We start from the raw sequence: 6954 nt of genomic DNA, 5'->3' as shown, positions 1-6954 counted from the left end.
CGCCATCTATATGACAGGTCTGGAACTTCAGAAATGTCAAAAATTACAAGATTCTGGGTTAATTTACGTATTTTTCTTGAATTTTAAGCATAATTTGACCTAACTGACCCTAAAATGGCGCCATCTATGTGTCAGGTCTGGAACTTCATAAATGTCAAAAATTACTGTTTTTCCTTTATTTTACATATTGTTTTTGAATTTTGGCGCCTATTTTGACTCAAAAATGGCGCCATCTATGTGACAGGTCTGGAACTTCACAAATGTCAAAAATTACTGTTTTTTCCTATATTTTACATATTGTTTTTGAATTTTGGCGCCTATTTTAACTCAAAAATGGCGCCATCTATGTGACAGGTCTGGAACTTCAGAAATGTCAAAAATTACAAGATTCTGGGAAGATTCTGGGTTAATTTACGTATTTTTCTTGAATTTTAAGCATAATTTGACCTGACCTGACCCTAAAATGGCGCCATCTATGTGTCAGGTCTGGAACTTCAGAAATGTCAAAAATTACTGTTTTTTCCTTTATTTTACATATTGTTTTTGAATTTTGGCGCCTATTTTGACTCAAAAATGGCGCCATCTATATGACAGGTCTGGAACTTCACAAATGTCAAAAATTACAAGATTCTGGGTTAATTTACGTATTTTTCTTGAATTTTAAGCATAATTTGACCTAACTGACCCTAAAATGGCGCCATCTATGTGTCAGGTCTGGAACTTCATAAATGTCAAAAATTACTGTTTTTCCTATATTTTACATATTGTTTTTGAATTTTGGCGCCTATTTTGACTCAAAAATGGCGCCATCTATGTGACAGGTCTGGAACTTCACAAATGTCAAAAATTACTGTTTTTTCCTATATTTTACATATTGTTTTTGAATTTTGGCGCCTATTTTAACTCAAAAATGGCGCCATCTATATGACAGGTCTGGAACTTCAGAAATGTCAAAAATTACAAGATTCTGGGTTAATTTACGTATTTTTCTTGAATTTTAAGCATAATTTGACCTAACTGACCCTAAAATGGCGCCATCTATGTGTCAGGTCTGGAACTTCATAAATGTCAAAAATTACAAGATTCTGGGTTCATTTACGTATTTTTCTTGAATTTTAAGCATAATTTGACCTGACCTGACCCTAAAATGGCGCCATCTATGTGTCAGGTCTGGAACTTCATAAATGTCAAAAATTACTGTTTTTCCTTTATTTTACATATTGTTTTTTAATTTTGGCGCCTATTTTGACTCAAAAATGGCGCCATCTATATGACAGGTCTGGAACTTCAGAAATGTCAAAAATTACAAGATTCTGGGTTAATTTACGTATTTTTCTTGAATTTTAAGCATAATTTGACCTGACCTGACCCTAAAATGGCGTCATCTATGTGTCAGGTCTGGAACTTCAGAAATGTCAAAAATTACAAGATTCTGTGTTAATTTACGTATTTTTCTTGAATTTTAAGCATAATTTGACCTGACCTGACCCTAAAATGGCGTCATCTATGTGTCAGGTCTGGAACTTCAGAAATGTCAAAAATTACAAGATTCTGTGTTAATTTACGTATTTTTCTTGAATTTTAAGCATAATTTGACCTAACTGACCCTAAAATGGCGCCATCTATGTGTCAGGTCTGGAACTTCATAAATGTCAAAAATTACTGTTTTTCCTTTATTTTACATATTGTTTTTGAATTTTGGCGCCTATTTTGACTCAAAAATGGCGCCATCTATGTGACAGGTCTGGAACTTCACAAATGTCAAAAATTACTGTTTTTTCCTATATTTTACATATTGTTTTTGAATTTTGGCGCCTATTTTAACTCAAAAATGGCGCCATCTATGTGACAGGTCTGGAACTTCAGAAATGTCAAAAATTACAAGATTCTGGGAAGATTCTGGGTTAATTTACGTATTTTTCTTGAATTTTAAGCATAATTTGACCTGACCTGACCCTAAAATGGCGCCATCTATGTGTCAGGTCTGGAACTTCAGAAATGTCAAAAATTACTGTTTTTTCCTTTATTTTACATATTGTTTTTGAATTTTGGCGCCTATTTTGACTCAAAAATGGCGCCATCTATATGACAGGTCTGGAACTTCAGAAATGTCAAAAATTACAAGATTCTGGGTTAATTTACGTATTTTTTTTGAATGTTAAGCATAATTTGACCTGACCTGACCCTAAAATGGCGCCATCTATGTGTCAGGTCTGGAACTTCAGAAATGTCAAAAATTACTGTTTTTTCCTTTATTTTACATATTGTTTTTGAATTTTGGCGCCTATTTTGACTCAAAAATGGCGCCATCTATGTGACAGGTCTGGAACTTCACAAATGTCAAAAATTACAAGATTCTGGGAAGATTCTGGGTTAATTTACGTATTTTTCTTGAATTTTAAGCATAATTTGACCTGACCTGACCCTAAAATGGCGCCATCTATGTGTCAGGTCTGGAACTTCAGAAATGTCAAAAATTACTGTTTTTTCCTTTATTTTACATATTGTTTTTGAATTTTGGCGCCTATTTTGACTCAAAAATGGCGCCATCTATATGACAGGTCTGGAACTTCAGAAATGTCAAAAATTACAAGATTCTGGGTTAATTTACGTATTTTTTTTGAATGTTAAGCATAATTTGACCTGACCTGACCCTAAAATGGCGCCATCTATGTGTCAGGTCTGGAACTTCAGAAATGTCAAAAATTACTGTTTTTTCCTTTATTTTACATATTGTTTTTGAATTTTGGCGCCTATTTTGACTCAAAAATGGCGCCATCTATGTGACAGGTCTGGAACTTCACAAATGTCAAAAATTACTGTTTTTTCCTATATTTTACATATTGTTTTTGAATTTTGGCGCCTATTTTAACTCAAAAATGGCGCCATCTATATGACAGGTCTGGAACTTCAGAAATGTCAAAAATTACAAGATTCTGGGTTAATTTACGTATTTTTCTTGAATTTTAAGCATAATTTGACCTGACCTGACCCTAAAATGGCGTCATCTATGTGTCAGGTCTGGAACTTCAGAAATGTCAAAAATTACTGTTTTTTCCTTTATTTTACATATTGTTTTTGAATTTCGGCGCCTATTTTGACTCAAAAATGGCGCCATCTAAATGACAGGTCTGGAACTTCAGAAATGTCAAAAATTACAAGATTCTGTGTTAATTTACGTATTTTTCTTGAATTTTAAGCATAATTTGACCTGACCTGACCCTAAAATGGCGTCATCTATGTGTCAGGTCTGGAACTTCAGAAATGTCAAAAATTACAAGATTCTGTGTTAATTTACGTATTTTTCTTGAATTTTAAGCATAATTTGACCTGACCTGACCCTAAAATGGCGTCATCTATGTGTCAGGTCTGGAACTTCAGAAATGTCAAAAATTACAAGATTCTGTGTTAATTTACGTATTTTTCTTGAATTTTAAGCATAATTTGACCTAACTGACCCTAAAATGGCGCCATCTATGTGTCAGGTCTGGAACTTCATAAATGTCAAAAATTACTGTTTTTCCTTTATTTTACATATTGTTTTTGAATTTTGGCGCCTATTTTGACTCAAAAATGGCGCCATCTATGTGACAGGTCTGGAACTTCACAAATGTCAAAAATTACTGTTTTTTCCTATATTTTACATATTGTTTTTGAATTTTGGCGCCTATTTTAACTCAAAAATGGCGCCATCTATGTGACAGGTCTGGAACTTCAGAAATGTCAAAAATTACAAGATTCTGGGAAGATTCTGGGTTAATTTACGTATTTTTCTTGAATTTTAAGCATAATTTGACCTGACCTGACCCTAAAATGGCACCATCTATGTGTCAGGTCTGGAACTTCAGAAATGTCAAAAATTACTGTTTTTTCCTTTATTTTACATATTGTTTTTGAATTTTGGCGCCTATTTTGACTCAAAAATGGCGCCATCTATATGACAGGTCTGGAACTTCAGAAATGTCAAAAATTACAAGATTCTGGGTTAATTTACGTATTTTTTTTGAATGTTAAGCATAATTTGACCTGACCTGACCCTAAAATGGCGCCATCTATGTGTCAGGTCTGGAACTTCATAAATGTCAAAAATTACTGTTTTTTCCTTTATTTTACATATTGTTTTTGAATTTTGGCGCCTATTTTGACTCAAAAATGGCGCCATCTATATGACAGGTCTGGAACTTCAGAAATGTCAAAAATTACAAGATTCTGGGTTAATTTACGTATTTTTCTTGAATTTTAAGCATAATTTGACCTAACTGACCCTAAAATGGCGCCATCTATGTGTCAGGTCTGGAACTTCATAAATGTCAAAAATTACTGTTTTTCCTTTATTTTACATATTGTTTTTGAATTTTGGCGCCTATTTTGACTCAAAAATGGCGCCATCTATGTGACAGGTCTGGAACTTCACAAATGTCAAAAATTACTGTTTTTTCCTATATTTTACATATTGTTTTTGAATTTTGGCGCCTATTTTAACTCAAAAATGGCGCCATCTATGTGACAGGTCTGGAACTTCAGAAATGTCAAAAATTACAAGATTCTGGGAAGATTCTGGGTTAATTTACGTATTTTTCTTGAATTTTAAGCATAATTTGACCTGACCTGACCCTAAAATGGCGCCATCTATGTGTCAGGTCTGGAACTTCAGAAATGTCAAAAATTACTGTTTTTTCCTTTATTTTACATATTGTTTTTGAATTTTGGCGCCTATTTTGACTCAAAAATGGCGCCATCTATATGACAGGTCTGGAACTTCACAAATGTCAAAAATTACAAGATTCTGGGTTAATTTACGTATTTTTCTTGAATTTTAAGCATAATTTGACCTAACTGACCCTAAAATGGCGCCATCTATGTGTCAGGTCTGGAACTTCATAAATGTCAAAAATTACTGTTTTTCCTATATTTTACATATTGTTTTTGAATTTTGGCGCCTATTTTGACTCAAAAATGGCGCCATCTATGTGACAGGTCTGGAACTTCACAAATGTCAAAAATTACTGTTTTTTCCTATATTTTACATATTGTTTTTGAATTTTGGCGCCTATTTTAACTCAAAAATGGCGCCATCTATATGACAGGTCTGGAACTTCAGAAATGTCAAAAATTACAAGATTCTGGGTTAATTTACGTATTTTTCTTGAATTTTAAGCATAATTTGACCTAACTGACCCTAAAATGGCGCCATCTATGTGTCAGGTCTGGAACTTCATAAATGTCAAAAATTACAAGATTCTGGGTTCATTTACGTATTTTTCTTGAATTTTAAGCATAATTTGACCTGACCTGACCCTAAAATGGCGCCATCTATGTGTCAGGTCTGGAACTTCATAAATGTCAAAAATTACTGTTTTTCCTTTATTTTACATATTGTTTTTTAATTTTGGCGCCTATTTTGACTCAAAAATGGCGCCATCTATATGACAGGTCTGGAACTTCAGAAATGTCAAAAATTACAAGATTCTGGGTTAATTTACGTATTTTTCTTGAATTTTAAGCATAATTTGACCTGACCTGACCCTAAAATGGCGTCATCTATGTGTCAGGTCTGGAACTTCAGAAATGTCAAAAATTACAAGATTCTGTGTTAATTTACGTATTTTTCTTGAATTTTAAGCATAATTTGACCTGACCTGACCCTAAAATGGCGTCATCTATGTGTCAGGTCTGGAACTTCAGAAATGTCAAAAATTACAAGATTCTGTGTTAATTTACGTATTTTTCTTGAATTTTAAGCATAATTTGACCTAACTGACCCTAAAATGGCGCCATCTATGTGTCAGGTCTGGAACTTCATAAATGTCAAAAATTACAAGATTCTGGGTTAATTTACGTATTTTTCTTGAATTTTAAGCATAATTTGACCTAACTGACCCTAAAATGGCGCCATCTATGTGTCAGGTCTGGAACGTCATAAATGTCAAAAATTACAAGATTCTGGGTTAATTTACGTATTTTTCTTGAATTTTAAGCATAATTTGACCTGACCTGACCCTAAAATGGCGCCATCTATGTGTCAGGTCTGGAACTTCATAAATGTCAAAAATTACTGTTTTTTCCTTTATTTTACATATTGTTTTTGAATTTTGGCGCCTATTTTGACTCAAAAATGGTGCCATCTATATGACAGGTCTGGAACTTCATAAATGTCAAAAATTACAAGATTCTGGGTTAATTTACGTATTTTTCTTGAATTTTAAGCATAATTTGACCTGACCTGACCCTAAAATGGCGTCATCTATGTGTCAGGTCTGGAACTTCAGAAATGTCAAAAATTACAAGTTTTTAGGTTTATTTACATATTTAAAAAAAAAAATTGTAGTTGTGGCTTTCCATCGAAATTCATCTACTGAAAAATGTAGCTGTTTTCAACTTGTTATTCCGTCAAGTTTTGAATTTTCGTAATTGCAACGTTCGAATGAAATTTGTGGATTTATGACTTTTCGGAATTGGTCAACTCAAAAGTTTTAGAATTGTAACGTTAGATTGAAATCAGTGAGCTTAGAAGTTTTCGGAACTGTAACGTTGGAGGGAAGTCTGTGAATTTATAAGTTTTCGGAAGTTTAACGTTCGAGTGAAATCAGTGAGCTTAGAAGTTTTCGGAACTGTAACGTTCAGCTGAGATCGGTAAAGTTAAAAGTTTTCGGAAGTGTAACGTTCGAGTGAAATCAGTGGACTTGGGAGTTTTCGGAACTGTAACGTTCAGCAAAAATTGGTCGAGTTAAAAGTTTTCGGAACTGTAACGTTCAGCTGAAATTTGTTAAGTCAAGAGCTGTAGATTAAAATTTGTAAACTTATGAGTTTTTGGAACTGTAACGTTCAGCTGAGATTGGTTAAGTTAAAAGTTTTCGGAAGTGTAACGTTAGATTGAAATCAGTGAGCTTAGAAGTTTTCGGAACTGTAACGTTGGAGGGAAGTCTGTGAATTTATAAGTTTTCGGAAGTTTAA

The sequence above is a fragment of the Gnatocerus cornutus genome, unplaced genomic scaffold (genome assembly GCF_029298725.1).
Source record: "Gnatocerus cornutus isolate USDA-ARS CGAHR unplaced genomic scaffold, icGnaCorn1.1 ctg00000276.1, whole genome shotgun sequence".
NCBI classification, from domain to species: domain Eukaryota; kingdom Metazoa; phylum Arthropoda; class Insecta; order Coleoptera; family Tenebrionidae; genus Gnatocerus; species Gnatocerus cornutus.
This window is presented reverse-complemented; position numbering follows the sequence as displayed.